The following is a 15,551-nucleotide window of genomic DNA, read 5'->3' on the forward strand; positions in this document are numbered from 1 at the left end:
AGATTTCCTTTCCTAAAGGACATTAATGAACCAGATGGGTTTTTACAATAATTGTGATGGTTTCATGATCGCCATTACTAAGAAAAGGAATAGGAAAAGGCAACGCATAGATCCTTGGGGGACACCAGAGTTAGCATTGTTAAAGTTTATTATTGTCACAAGTAGGCTTAAATTAACACTGCAATGAAGTTACTGTGAAAATCCCCTGGTCGCCGCACTCCGGCGCCTGTTCAGGTACACTGAGAGAGAATTTAGCATGGCCAATGCACCTAGCTAGCACGTCTTTCAGACTGTGGGAGGAGACTGGAGCACCCGGAGAAAACTCACGCAGACACGGGAAGAACGTGCTAACTCTGCACAGACAGTGATGCAAGCCGGGAATCGAACCAAGGTCCATGGAGCTGTGAGGCAGCAGTGCTAACCACTGTGCCACTGTGCTGCCCTGTGCGGAAGCAGGAAGAGAAGTTACCACAATTGATACTTCAGCTACAATTAGATAGATAAGAATGGAAACAATAAGTGCTTGATGACAATGGAAAGGTGTTGGAGATATGGTCAACCATATGAAAGGCTCCAAATATGTTGAGAAGGAAGAGAAGGAAATAGCTAACCTTTCTAACCTTTGGCATAGGCACATGGTGTGCCATTTATGACTTTGCTAAGGACCATTTTGTCCGAATGGTGGGGTGGAGGGGGCGGGGGGCAACCTGATTGAACGGATTCATACGCAGAGCTCCAGACAAAATGAATATGGATTTTGGAGTTGACAGCATGTTTAAGGACAAAGGAGAGGCAAAGGATGTTGGAAATGGGAGGGTGCTTTGCAAGAACAGTGGGGTCAACAGTTGGTATTTTGAGAAGAGGGGTAATGAGGGTAAAATTACAAGAGAGAGGGACAAGAGCTGAAGAGAGAAAACATTAACAATATTGCCTAACATTGGCACCAGGTGGGGAAGTTGGTTGGTCAGCAGTTTGGTGTGAATAGGATCAAGGTGAATCTCTTGGGAGTTTGGAGAACCAAAGAGGGGAGACAGCTAAGAAACTTAAGAAAGATTCAGGGCTCGGCAGGGGAGAACTTTAGAGAAACTGGGCCGGAAAAGTAGAGAAAGTAAGGCAGGGAAACGGCAGAGACAGCTGGTTGAAAGTTCTCAATCTAAGACTCATGAACTCCTCACACTTACTATTTTTTCACACTAATGCCCTGAGTAGTTTTTTTTAATTTATTTGTTCATGGGATGTGGGCATCGTTGACCAGGCCAGTATTTATTACCCATCCCTAATTGCCCTTGAACTGAGTGGCTTTTCAGAGGGCAGCTGCGAGTCATTCACATTGCTGTGGCTCTGGAGTCACATGTAGGCCAGACCAGGTAAGGACAGCAGATTTCCTTCCCTAGAGGACATTTCTTTCCCTAAATGGGCCAAATGGGTTTGTCCAATAATCGATAATGGTTTTATGGTCATCAATAGATTCTTAATTCCAGACATTTTTTATCGAGTTCAAATTCCACCATCTGAACTGGGACATTAGCTGAGTTTCTGGATTAATAGTCTAGCGATAATACCACTAGGCCATCACCACCCCAGGGTAAGCAGGGATGGGTAATAAATACAATACGGTTGCCCATATCCCTTTGAGCAAATTTAAAAAGATCATTCTGATTTAATTGGCGGCAGCCTTGGGATTTCCACATATAGCAGACATTCGTGAATAACAAGGTGTCCATTACGATTGGGTTATTCTTAACACAGAGACCACCGACCGTGCATACTACAACTCACACACTCACACATATAAAACAGAATTATGTGGGGAGCCGCCTTTTCAAATTGTATTATTATCCTTAGGAAGACTACAGAGATTTTCCCCCCATGCTGTTAAATTCTTGACCTCAGGCTTGTGATGTCCCACGCTGAATGGAGGGAGGGAGTTCCTGGTCCTGATATCTGAGATATGAGTAGCTGAAATGATCCTTCAGGAAATTTTAATGCAGCAAAAAAAATACAATGTTTTAATTTCAAGATCCAAATACTCCATTCAGAGAAAAAACAACATTCTTGAAGAAGCCTTTTGGGTGGAAAAGCCAGTGTTCGATAATCAAAAACACCAGAAAAATTGATTTTACAGCCAGCTGTGTAATCCATAACATTTCTTGTTTTTGCAAGATCACAGAGAGATATCAAGCCAGAGAGGTCATTCAGTCCATCGTAGAGAATTTAATTTGATGGACTCTCCCCTGCCGCCACCCTCCCATCCCATCCAGCAACAGAAACAGTCCTGGGTTCCTGTCTCCTTCATAGAGACAAGAGCTGATTTTCAATCAAAATGGCATCACTGGCAGAGTTCAAAATGGCGGCGAATCACACAATTGTTGCAGTGCAGAAGGAGGCCATTCGACCCATCGAGTCTGCACCGACCACAATCCCACCCAGGCCCTATCCCCATAACCCCATACATTTACCCTAGCTAGTCCCCCTGACACTAAGAGGCTATTTAGCCTGGCCAATCCATCTAACCCGCACATCTTTGGGCTCTGGGCGGAAACTAGAGCACCGGGCGGAAACCCACGCAGACACGGGGAGAAAATGCAATCTCCACACAGTCAAGTCATTACTTTTGGTCCCACTCCAAATTCAGTTATCTGGCTACCAATTCCATTCCTCTCCCTAGCAAGAGTCCGAGAGTAAGCCAGACTGCTCACAACGTTGTTGTCAGATTTGATTCTGAGGTGAGCTTCCGATTTCATATTCACACCATTAATAAGACCACCAATTTCTATCTCCATTACATCACTTGACTTTGTCCCTGTGTTAGCTAAACTGCTGCTGAAACCCTCATACAGGCTGTTGTTACTTCCAGATTCAACTATTCCAATGTACTCCAGGCTGGCCTTCTATGTTCAACATTCCATAAACTTGAGGTCATCCAGAACTTGGCTGAATATTTTATTTATTTATTAGTGTCACAAGTGGGCTTACATTAACACTGCAATAAAGCTACTGTGAAAATCCCCTAGTTGCCACGCTCCAGCGTCTGTTCGGGTACACTGAGGGAGAATTTAGCATGGCCAATGTATCCAACCAGCATGTCTTTCAGAACGTGGGAGGAAACAAGAGCACCCGAGGAAACGCACACAACACGGGGAGAACATGCAGACTCCGCACAGACAGTGACCCAAGCCGGGAATCAAACTCGGGTCCCTGGTACTGTGAGGCAGCAGTGCTAACCACTGTGCTACTGTGCCGCCCTAATTTCCTAACTTGCATCAAGTCCAGTTCCCTATCATCCTTGTTCTTGCTGACCTACACTGGCTCTCAGTCAACCAATATTTTGATTTTAAAACTCTTCATCTTTGTTTCCAAATTGTTCCCTGGCCTCACCTTTTCATATCTCTGGAACCTCCTCCAGCCCCACAACCCTCCGATGTATCTGCATTCCTCTAACTCTGACCTCTTGTGTATTTCCAATTATAATTGCTCCAACATTGCTGGCCATACGTTCAGTTCAGAGAATGAATCCCTGCAGTACAGGAGACCACTCAGCTCATCGAGCCTGCACTGACAACAATTCCACCCAGGCCCTATCCCATGCTAGTCGCCCTGACACTAATCCATCTAACCCACGATCCTTTGGACTGTGGGAGGAAACTGGAGCACCCAGAGGCAGGCACAGGGATAACATACAAACTCCACACAGACGGTCACCCAAGGTCGCAATTGAATTTGGGTCACTGGCGCTGTGAGACAGCAGTGCTAACCACTGCACCACCATACCTCGGCCCCAAGCTCTGGAATTAATTCCCTGCACCTCTCCATTTCTCTCTTTCCGCCTTGAAGACCCTTCTTAAATCAGACCTCTATCATCAAGTTAGACCATAAGACATAGGAGCAGAATTAGGCCACTCGGCCCATCGAGTCTGCTCCGCCATTCAATCATAACTGATACGTTTTTGGTCTTCGAACTTATAATATCTTCTTATGTGATCCAGTATCTTATTTTATTTATTAATGCTTTTGTGAGCTGCCTTGGGACACTATGTTAAAGGCACTATATAAATATATGTTGAGGTTTCCAACTTAATGCTAACAAGTTCAGAATTGGAGAATGGGCCTCCATAAAATAATGATGGACATGGGGGTGCTGTATGAGTTGGTTCACCATTCACACGCACAGTTCATAGACTGCAACTTCTAACTTTGCAAGCTGAGACTTTATTCACTCAATCTATCCGAATTCCGAAATCATCCAGTGATCTGTTAAGACCTGAAACTCACAACTGAGTCATTACCTGCTGATCTCAGAGCCAGAACAACTGAATATTTAGTTTCATATTCCAGCAAGTTTTGGATGGGAGTGCTGGACAAGAACACCTTGATAAACACATCCGGCAGTTGAAATTCACCCCAAATCTTTTGTCTCTTAAAGATTTAACTAAGCATTATGTGCTGCTGGTGACATCCTGGATGCTGTGGAGTTTCTTGAGTGTTATTGCGGCAATACCCTCTCTGTCAAGTGGAGAGTATTCCATCACACTCCTGAATTGTACCTTGTAGATTGGAGGGAGGCTTTAAGGAATCAGCAGGTGAGTCACAGAATTCCCAGTCTCTGACCTGCTCTTGATGTCACATGTGGCTGATCCAGGAGAGCTTCACTAATCCTTCATCATTGCTTTTCTTTTCCTCACTGTTGGTGGTCCCACCTTCAGCTGTCTTGGCTTTAAGTACTGGATATCCCTCTCTAAACCTCCCAGTCTCTCACCCTCTACCTTTATCCTATTTCACCATGTGTTACAATGACTTTTCATCTGTCCTACTATCCACTCGAAATGTCAAATGATGTTTAACACTTCAATGAAGTGCCTTGAGATGTTTTGCCACGTTAAAGGCGATATACAAATGAAAGTTAATGTTGTCACTGAGATGAAATCCAAAACCTCTCAACCTAGCAGCTTTGGGTTGCGAAGTGAATCATTTCCCTTTAACTGGGTGTGCCAGGTGGACGACACAGTGGCACAATGGGCATACCAACCGACTCAAGAACAGCTTCTTCCCTGCTGCCATCAGACTTTTGAATGGACCTACCATATATTAAGCTGATCTTTCTCTACACCATAGCCATGATTGTAACACTACATCTTGTACTCTCTCCTTCCTTCTCCCCTAGGTACTCTATGAATGGTATGCTTTGTCTGCATAGTGCACAAGAAATGATACTTTTCACTGTATCCCAATACATGTGACAATAATAAATTAAATCAAATCAAATCTGTGGTTAGCACTGCCGCCCCACAGTGCCAGGGACCTGGGTTCAATTCTGGCCTTGGGTGACTGTCTACAAGATTATGAGGGACATAGACAGAGTGGATAGTCAGAAGCTTTTTCCCAGGGTGGAAGAGTCAATTACTAGGGGGCATAGGTTTAAGGTGTGAGGGGCAAGGTTTAAAGGAGATGTATGAGGCAAGTTTTTTACACAGAAGATGGTGGGTGCCTGGAACTCACTGCCGGGGGAGGTAGTGGAAGCAGATACGAAAGTGAGTTTTGAGGGGCGTCTGGCCAAATACGTGAATAGGATGGAAATAGAGGGATATGGTCCCCAGAAGGGTAGGGGGTTTTAGTTCAGTCGGGCAGCACGGTCGGTGCAGGTTTGGAGGGCCGAAGGGCCTGTTCCTGTGCTGTAATTTTCTTTGTTCTTTATTCTTTGTTCATGTGGACATGTGCACATTCTCCCCTTGCCTGCATGGGTTTCCTCGCTGTGCTCCGGTTTCCTCCCACACTCCAAAGATATGCAGGTTAGGTGGATTGGCCATGCTAAATTGCCCCTTAGTGCAGGTGAGCCATGGTAAATGGCTCGAGTGGATAGTAGGACAGATGAAAAGTCATTTTAACACATGGTGAAATGTGATAAAGAGAGAGTGTGAGACTGTGAGGCTTAGATAGGGATATCCAGTACTTAAAGCCAAGACACCTGAAGGTGGGACCACCAACAGTGAGGTAAAGAAAAGCAATGATTGAGGATTAGTGAAGCTCTCCTGGATCAGCCACATGTGGCATCAAGAACAGGTCAGAGACTGGGAACTCTGTGACTCACCTGCTGTCTCCCTGAAACCTCGCCCCAATCTACAAGGTACAATTCAGGAGTGTGATGGAATACTCTCCACCTGTTAACACTTGTGTCAAGGAGCTAAAGGGAAAATGGTGCAGGAGTGGTCCTGGCTAAGATAATCTTTCAGAGAGTCGGTGCAGACTCGATGGGCCAAATGGCCTCCTTCTGCACTGTAGGGATTCTGTGGATTCTATCGTGCTGGAGTGAATGTTGAGGCAGACTTGAGCTGTAAAGCAGTAGAAAAGCAAAACACTGCAGCGACTGGAGATCTGAAATAAAAACAGAAAATGCTGGATAAACTCAGCAGGTATTGGCAGCATCTGTGGAGAGAGAAACAGAGTTAATGTTTCAAGTCCAATACCTTTGGAACTGGAAGGAATTTGACTGTACAGTATCAGACAAAGTGCAGGAGCTGACAGTGAGATGTATAGAAGTAGTATACCCCAAATTTACATGTGTTATTCCCTTTACTGCATACAACCTGGAACTCCAGTTAGAATCATAGAATCCCTACAGTGCAGAAGGAGGCCATTCGGTCCATCGAGCTGGCACCAACAATAATCCCACCCAGGCCCTATCCCCGTAACCCCATGTACTTACCCTGCTAGCCCCCTGACACTAACGGGCAATTCATCATGGCCAATCAGCCTAACCCGCACATATTTGGAGTGTGGGAGGAAATTGGAGCACCCGGAGGAAACCCAGGCAGACACGGGGAGAACGTGCAGACTCCGCACAGTCACTCGAGGCTGGAATTGAACCCGGAACCCTGGCACCCGGGCTAACCACTGTGCCACCGTTGCAGCATCAGGAGGGGAGCAGAAACACTTTAGCAATGTCATCAAAGCATCCTGAAGATGTTGGACATACCCGCTGACCCGCGTGAGACCTTATGACTGACCACAATGGAGCAGGCTCATTCGGGAATGAATGCTGAACACACCAAGAGGCTCCATCAGAAATGTGCAGAGGTGGAGTCAAAATGTTGACAGGAGCGCACAAACCTCCAAACTATCCCTTTAACCAACACTTCAAACACCACCTGTCCCACATCTGGCAGAGACTGCAGATCGCGTACTGGAATTATCAACCAACTCAGAGCCCATGAATTGGAATGGAAGCGAGTCATCCTCGATCCCAAGGGACTGCCTGAGAAGACTGTGTTTTTTTTTAATTCATTCGTGGGACATGGGCATCGCTGGCTGGCCAGCATTTATTGCCCACCCCTAGATGCCTGAGGGCAGTTAAGAGTCAATCATTTTGCTGTGGCTCTGGAGTCACATGTACAGAGAACAAAGAACAATACAGCACAGGAACAGGCCCTTCGGCCCTCCAAGCCTGCACCGATCATGTAGGTCAGACCAGGTAAAGATAGCAGGTTTCCTTCCCTAAAGGACATTAATGAACCAGATGGGTTTTTCCGACAATCGACAATGTTTTCATGGTCGTCAGTAGATTCTTAATTCCAGACATTTTTGTTTTTAAGTGAATTCAAATCCCACCATCTGCCGTGGCGGGATTCGAACCTTGTACTGGACCTTATTGAGATTCAGTAACATTGCTTCCTTTGCATCAAACTCAAATGACTATTTGGTTTTTGGGAAGCCTACCCGCAGTCAGCACTGAGGACGAATATTCCGATTCGAACTCATAGACATTCCTGTTCAGACTGTTTGTTGAAGAGTCCAGTCCAGCTTGAACAATTGCCACACACATGGTTTAAACAGTTCATCTTGTAAATCCGATTAGCATATTTGTTCAGATGTCGGGAGGGAGGGGCAAAGCGTTTAATGGCTGTTTGGAAACCTTTTGCTGAACTTGGAAAGCTATCACTGGTCTGAGAAAGTGTCACACCCTTGGAAGAAATGCAGAGAATAACAGATACTCAAGAGAGGCTGGCTGTACGATTGTGGAACTCGAGCAGTTTATAAATGCCTGTTGGACGCAAAGCAAAGGATAGCAGGGATCTGGAATGCTCTCGCTTGGAGGCTAACAATGGCTGCAAACTTCGGAATCGGGTGATTAGATTTTTGTTGTGGGGAGGGTGTCAGAGATAATGGAGCAGGGACGAGTGAGTGGGGTTGAGTTAGAGGTAAGCCATGATCTAAGCAAATGGCAGAGGAGATTTGAGGGGCTGACTGGCTTATTCCTGTTCCAGTGTTCCTTCACTGCCAAGCCCTCACTTCATGCACCTATAGCATTTTAAAATTGCAAGTTGCAGAGATCGGAGGAGCAGTGTGATTACACTTATCATGCAGCTTTCAGTCATCATAAGCTTTAGTCCCTGTGCCTTGGCTGCACTGTGACGCCAAACTCAGTTGCTTAACATTATTGCTGTATTGATCAAGATATTCCACCTTCCCTGGGTGGGATTGTGGTCGGTGCAGACTCGATGGGCCAGATGGCCTCTTTTTGCACTGCAGGGATTCTATGATCCTATGATATGATTCTTTGCTGGTTGATGGATGCAATTGAGTTGGAGAGAGATAGGAAATGAGATGGGGGCTTTCGGAAAAGCGATCATCCAAAGTCAGGCTTCACTAGTAGTCAGGACTGCAGGTATAACAACATCAAGTGGGTGTCAGGATATCAGCTAAACTCGGCACTTTGGGTACTAGTGGGACCAGAGGAAGTGATGTTTGAATTAATCCCATGATGCTAATTTACTCAGGAGAGACAATGGCCTTTGATATTATTGCAAGACCATTAATCCAGGAACTCAGCTAATGTTAGGTTGGCACGGTGGCACAGTGGTTAGCACTGCTGCCTCACAGTATGTGACTCCAGACCCACAACAATGTGCTTGACTCTCGACTGCCCTCTGAAATGGTCTAGCGAGCCACTCAGTTTAAGGGCAGCTAGGGATGGGCAATAAATGCTGGCCCAGACAGCGACGGCCACGTCCTATGTATGAATGATTTTTTTTTAAATGACTGTTGAGTGGAGATTTGGGGATACTTGTTTCTGGGCTGCAAAGGGATCCATCTACTACCAACCAAAGTCCCGCAATAATTTCAGGAGAAAGTTAGATAATATTTGAGTGGTTACATTTGTTTCACAGTTTGCAGAAAATCGAAAAGAACTGTGTCATCGATTTGACCACCCAGGAATGAAAATATTTCATTCTGAATTTTATGTTTTTTGCTATTTGGTGTTCTTTCTTCCTCTTGCTTTGTTTGCAGATTTTGTGGGGGTGTTGAAGAAATTATCCTTTCTTGTTGATTTTGGCACTTTCAGATGAAATGATTTGAAAACTCTTCCTGAATAATGTGAAGTGCTTGCTTGTTTAGGCTGCTTCGCTGCCCCTTTTTTCCTTATTCCTTTCCTCCAGCCTTCAGACAAGACAATGGAAATTTAACAGATGACGGCAGAAGGAAAGAGAGAACGAGAGGTCAGGCCAGGCAGGAGACTGAACTCTCAGCAATGCACTGGAGAACAGCAAGGGAGGTAATGCTCTGAGCTCCAAAGCTGCCTAAAACGTCGTGATTGATTTGCACCAGAGTGTGAACCGTGTTGTGTTAGTCCAGCAAAGGAAAAATGTCGTACAAAATACTTTCCAGGCAAGTTCTAACTGAGTTTCCCATTTCTGAGCTGTCGTTGGAGCGAATCAGGCAGCCCTGTCTGCTTGTTGTCAACTGCCTGTGTGTGACTTTTTTCATTTTGTGTGCCCCCATGGCTTAAGAAACTGGTTGGTGTCGCACACACCTGCTTTTCCAGGGCCGCACGGTGGCACATTGGTTAGCACTGCTGCCTCACAGCACCAGGGACCCAGGTTCGATTCCCAGCTTGGGTCACTGTCTGTGTGGAGTCCACACGTTCTCCCCATGTCTGCGTGGGCTTCCTCCGGGTGCTCCTGTTTTCTCCCACAGTCCAAAAGCCGTGCTGGTTAGGTGCATTGGCCGTGCTAAATTCTCCCCTCAGTGTACCCGAACAGGCGCCGGAGTTTGGCGACTAGGAGATTTTCACAGTAACTTCATTGCAGTGTTAATGTAAGCCTACTTGTGACACTAATAAATATAACTTAAAAGCTCACCTTAGGACAGCACGGTGGCACAGTGGTCAGCACTGCTACTTCACAGCGTCAGGGGCCCGGGTTCAAATCCTGCCTTGGGTGACTGTCTGTGTGGAGTCGGCACCTTCTTCCCGTGTCTGCGTGGGTTTCCTCCGGGTGCTCTGATTTCCTCCCACAGTCCGGTTAGGTTGATTGGCCATGTCCCTTTGTGTCCCAAGATATGTGGGTTAGATGGATTAGCCATGGTAAATATGTGGGGTTACGGAGATAGGGCACAGGAGAGGGCCTGGGTAAGATACACTGTCAGAAAGTCGGTGCAGACTTGAAGGGGCTGAATGGCCTCCTTCTGCACTGTAGAGATTCTATGACATAACTTGAAGCACATGCTTCAAGATGCAAGTGCACCACTCGCCTCGTTGGTATAGACAAAATAGGCATTCAGGGCCCAGACCTGAAACGGGCATCAGGCCTAGAGGGGCCTAGCCCTTGTATAATATTGGCTTGCTCTGAAAACAAACAATGCTGGACCACATACCTCAGGGAAATCAGGTCTAAGTGCAGTGTGTTCTCAATAGGAAAGCAAAATGCTGCCAATGCTGAAGATCTGGAATAGAAGCAAGAAATTATGGGAACGTTCCATCACCTGAGGACAAAGAAACAAAGTTAATATTTCGATTGATGAACCTACTACTGCAGGACCACTGCAGGGCACCAAGAGATAAAGTACATGTGTAAGAAGTGCTGGCCTAAATGCTGGAGCCATGAGAAGCAGGAGAGCACCCAAGGCCTGCTCGGTGAGGCTGCCAAGGTTCTAGAGTTACTAGTCCTGAGGGGAGCCCCACCTCCATGCCCCCTGTACTCCACCCCTACCCCACAATCGTCCTTAATTGGACATCAGGACTGGAGGCAGCCAATTAGGAGCCACATCTGGGAAAATAGTTCCCAGCAAGGGCAGGCCGGGATCCTCATCTGAGACCTGAAACCACTGGGAAACCCTGCCCAATATTTCTGGTCGATTAACTGTTTTTATATATTATGTAAGTCTGGTTATTTTGCCTCCTTGTGTCTCTGAGCTCCCACTTATTATTACAACAGAGCTTTTACATCAATCTTTCTTCTCCTTGCAGGACCCAATGTCAACTGGTCTCTGAGTAGTGTTACAGATCCTCCCAGCCTGTTCCGTCTGGCAACTGCTGCCTTCTCCCCAGGTTGTCATGGGGGCAACAAACAACAACACTGGCCTCTGCATACAATTCGAGCAGCTCTCGAGAATGCTCGTACCGATCAATTCAAAACGTCAAGGGCCAAAATCCAAGAGAAAATTAAAGCCAGCATCTTGGAAGCAGAGTCAGGACAACCACCATGCGATTCCGAGACCTTACAAACGTCACTGGGCACCTCCGGGAATCAGCCTCAAACAATAGCGCGAGGGACAAAGCACGGGAATATTTAGGTGACTTTCAGATCGCTGCCAGTCCCTTCCCAGCAAATGCCTCTGAGTGAGTGATAGGAGAAACACCGTAGCAGCATGCAGGCTTCGGCAGCCAGGGTAGGACAGTCTGTTCCTGGCACCCAGGGCGTTCCATTGGAAGTTGCACCACACCAATCTGGCAGCCAGCAGAATCACGAGGTAGTTCTCAATCAATCTCCACAGGAATTTACAGCACTTACTCCTTCCATTAGAGAATCAGTTAAGGGTGGTACATTTATCAATACATTTAACACAATGGGACAGCAGAATAATACAATGCATTATGTCATAACATGGTACAGAAGAAAAAGGCTGCATTCAACCTGATAAGAATCTTGCGATCATTGCTTTTTTGTTAACTTGCTATGATTTGCACTTAAAATTATGCAAAATGGAAAAGATTTCTCTGAATAGAAGCCAGCAGACAACCTCAGGTAAAATGTATTTACAACAATCTGAACTCGGTCCTTTGCATTCTCCTAAGTGTTGCCTCAAGGGAACAGATCCTACATAAGTGGTTCTTCCCAAGGCTGAGTTTGTTCCTGCTACTCATTTTACAATCGTCCAAATACATTATGGTGCAGCATGCATCGTATTGGGACAATTCTCGCAACCTGCCTTGGTACATAATGTAAAGTGAAAATCTTCTTTTCCCCCACTCCATGCACCGCACCAGAAAGGCAAATATCAAACGTTGTCGCTTTAAGAGTTCGAGTGTTCTATTATATTTCTCTGCATTATTGTGCCCCTTCCTGGAGGGATGTGGGGAGCTCTGCACAGATGTCGTCAAGCACATTCAGAGCAGGTAACACACGCTCCCCGCCAGCCAACCTTGTACTCTCCAACTGTTTCGAATTCTTGATTGCATCAAGATGTGGGCACCGTGAACATTCCAACAAAACAGGCGCTAACTTTACTTTTAGCTGGTCGTAGCAAAACATCTGGACTTTAATAGAGTGTGTATTCCATAAATAAAAGGGGAGGCATGCCCTACACTGGCTTGAAGGGAACTTGAGTGGAATCAATGGTGCCTTATGCTCTGAACAAAATAAAACCTCCTCTCCGGATACTTTTATATTCCCGTATGGAACTTCATCAATGAAAATAAATGACAAAATGGATCCTTTGTCACTTCTCTGATGCAGCCATAAATGAGAAACATATGAGCAGGAGGAAGCCATTCAGCCCCTTGAACCTGTTCAGCCTTTCATGGCTGATCGGAATCTTAACACCAACTACCCACGTTGCTTCATAGCCCCTTGTCAACCCTGGCAGAATATAACTGATAAAATCAGTTTTGAGATTTTCAATTGATCTCAATAGCTCTTTGGAGGAGAGAATTTCAGTTTCCTATTCGCCTTTGTGTGAAGAAATGTCTCCTGACATCGGCCTTGAATGCTCTTGTTCCAATGTGAAGGTTTGAACCCTTGTTTTGGAGTCGCCCCAACAGAGAAAATTTTGTCAACTCTGTCAAATCACCTAACCATCTTAAGCACCCCAACGAGTTCATCCCTATTTCTTCTTAGTCTCCTGTTAGCATGTGAAATGATCCATAGGTGCAGACATTTTATGTGGTGTTCGCTTTCACCAATACTGCTATTCAAATGGTTCCGGACCTGTTTTCATTGCTTGATACAGGGTCTCTTGTGAGCATTAAGCCTGGCACACACCGGGCTGGATTTTATAGTTTTTAGCAGAGTGGTGGAGGTGGGACAGAAAGTGAATGGTCTGCCCGTTCTCTCCCCCATTGTCTCAGCTCGGCGAATCACACGTTAGATGGCCAATTAGCAGCCGCCTAGTGGGAAAGTGGCCAATTAGCACTGCAAAGCGGGAGGGGGGGGGGGGGGTGGGTTCAGAGTCCAATCAGAAGTCATGACTGGGACATCATCATAACTATGAAGTCAGTCAGAGTTACAAATGAAAAGGTCCCCTGCTCTCTCCATCTCTCTTGGACAGTGGGACGAAACCGGAGCACCTGGAGGAAACCCATGCAGACACGGAGAGAATGTGCAAACTCCACACAGAGAGTGACCCGAGGCCGTAATTGAACCTGGGTCCCTGATGCTGTGAAGCAGCAGTGCTAACAACTGTGCCACTGTGCCACCTGAGCAAACCTGCTAATTGTTCATTAACGGAGAATAGTAGGCAAAAGAAAATGCCTTTAAATAGAGTCATAGAGGTTTACAGCGTGGAAACAGGCCCTTCGGCCAAAGCTTGCTCTGTACTTAAATATGGCCAACTAATGGCATAAGTGAATAAATAGAGAAAGAAAATGAATGCTCAAGGAATTAATACACAAAATTACTAACTGGTATGATCACATCCTCAAGTTATCAACTAGTCAGTCAGTGGTAGCTCTCACTATTGAATCAAGACAGTTGTGAGTCCAAGTGTTACTCCAAAGACTTGAGCACAAAATCTCGACTAACATTCCGGTTTGCAGCGCTGGCAGAGTGCCACACTTTTGGTGGCTCATTCTTTCATTAGGGCTTGATGAAGATGAAGATGAAAGATACGAGGTAAATGCCGGAATTTTATCACCCCGCCCGCCATGGGCATTGGAGTGGGCAAGAGGCGGACAATGGGAAGGTCCATTGACCGTGGGTGGGATTTTACTGTTTCGGGACAAGTGAGGCTGTAAAATCCTGCCAAAAATATTTATCAAACACCAGCAGTTAACAAACAGTTGCTGTCGACCTTTAAAGAGGTGCTGCATTTTTTTTTAAATAGCACTGTTTTAAATATAAATCAACATTATCCCATTGCCTTTTGGCTCTTGCTAAGCACAAATTGGCTGCCTCATTTCTTACATTCCAAGAGTCACTGCACTTCAAAATTATTCATGGGCTGTGACATAGCGTTAATGTTGCAGGACTAGTAATCCAGACACTTCTCTGGGGACATGGGTTCAAATCTCACCACAGCAACTGGTGGAATTTAAATTCAATTAATAAATCTGTAATAGAAAGCTCACCTTAGTAATGGTGACCATGAAACAATTTTTGGGTGGCACAGTGGTTAGCACTGCTGCCGCACAGCATCAGGGACCTGGGTTCAATTCTGACCTCAGATGACGGTGTGGAGTTTGCATGTTCTCCCCATGTCTTGTTTATTCCTGTTTGGAGCAAGAGTGGTAAGGGAATTGTGGCCAAACTATGACTTACAAGGTAAATTAGATATAGTATCAGCTTCAAGGAAAAAGCATACAAATTTGCAAGAAAAAGCAATAGGCCTGAGGATTGGGAGCAGTTTAAAATTTAGCAAAGGAGGACCAAGGGATTGATTAAGAAGGGGAAAATAAAGTATGAAAGTAAGCTAGCGGGAAACATAACAACTGACTGTAAAAATTTCTATAGATACATAAGGAGAAAAAGATTGACAAAAACGACTGTCGGTGCCTTAGAACATAGAACAGTACAGCACAGAACAGGCCCTTCAGCCCACGATGTTGTGCCGAGCTTTATCTGAAACCAAGATCAAGCTATCCCACTCCCTATCATCCTGGTGTGCTCCATGTGCCTATCCAATAACCGCTTAAATGTTCCTAAAGTGTCTGACTCCACTATCACTGCAGGCAGTCCATTCCACACCCCAACCACTCTCTGCATAAAGAACCTACCTCTGATATCCTTCCTATATCTCCCACCACGAACCCTATAGTTATGCCCCCTTGTAATAGCTCCATCCACCCGAGGAAATAGTCTTTGAACGTTCACTCTATCTATCCCCTTCATCATTTTATAAACCTCTATTAAGTCTCCCCTCAGCCTACTCCGCTCCAGAGAGAACAGCCCTAGCTCCCTCAACCTTTCCTCATAAGACCTACCCTCCAAACCAGGCAGCATCCTGGTAAATCTCCTCTGCACTCTTTCCAGCGCTTCCACATCCTTCTTATAGTGAGGTGACCAGAACTGCACACAATATTCCAAATGTGGCCTCACCTTACAGTCAGAAATGGGGGAATTTCA

At 45.6% G+C, this 15,551-nt stretch overlaps 1 long non-coding RNA gene across 1 annotated transcript; it reads left to right on the top strand.

The window, feature by feature from the left end:
• Positions 1-8,044: 8,044 nt before the first annotated feature.
• LOC144506207 (uncharacterized) lies at positions 8,045-12,698 on the top strand. Its single transcript, XR_013499861.1, has 3 exons — positions 8,045-8,118; positions 9,283-9,547; positions 11,240-12,698. It is a non-coding gene; the product is annotated as an uncharacterized LOC144506207 (long non-coding RNA).
• The last annotated feature ends 2,853 nt before the right edge of the window (positions 12,699-15,551 follow it).

Source organism: Mustelus asterias, chromosome 17 (genome assembly GCF_964213995.1).
Source record: "Mustelus asterias chromosome 17, sMusAst1.hap1.1, whole genome shotgun sequence".
Taxonomy (NCBI): domain Eukaryota; kingdom Metazoa; phylum Chordata; class Chondrichthyes; order Carcharhiniformes; family Triakidae; genus Mustelus; species Mustelus asterias.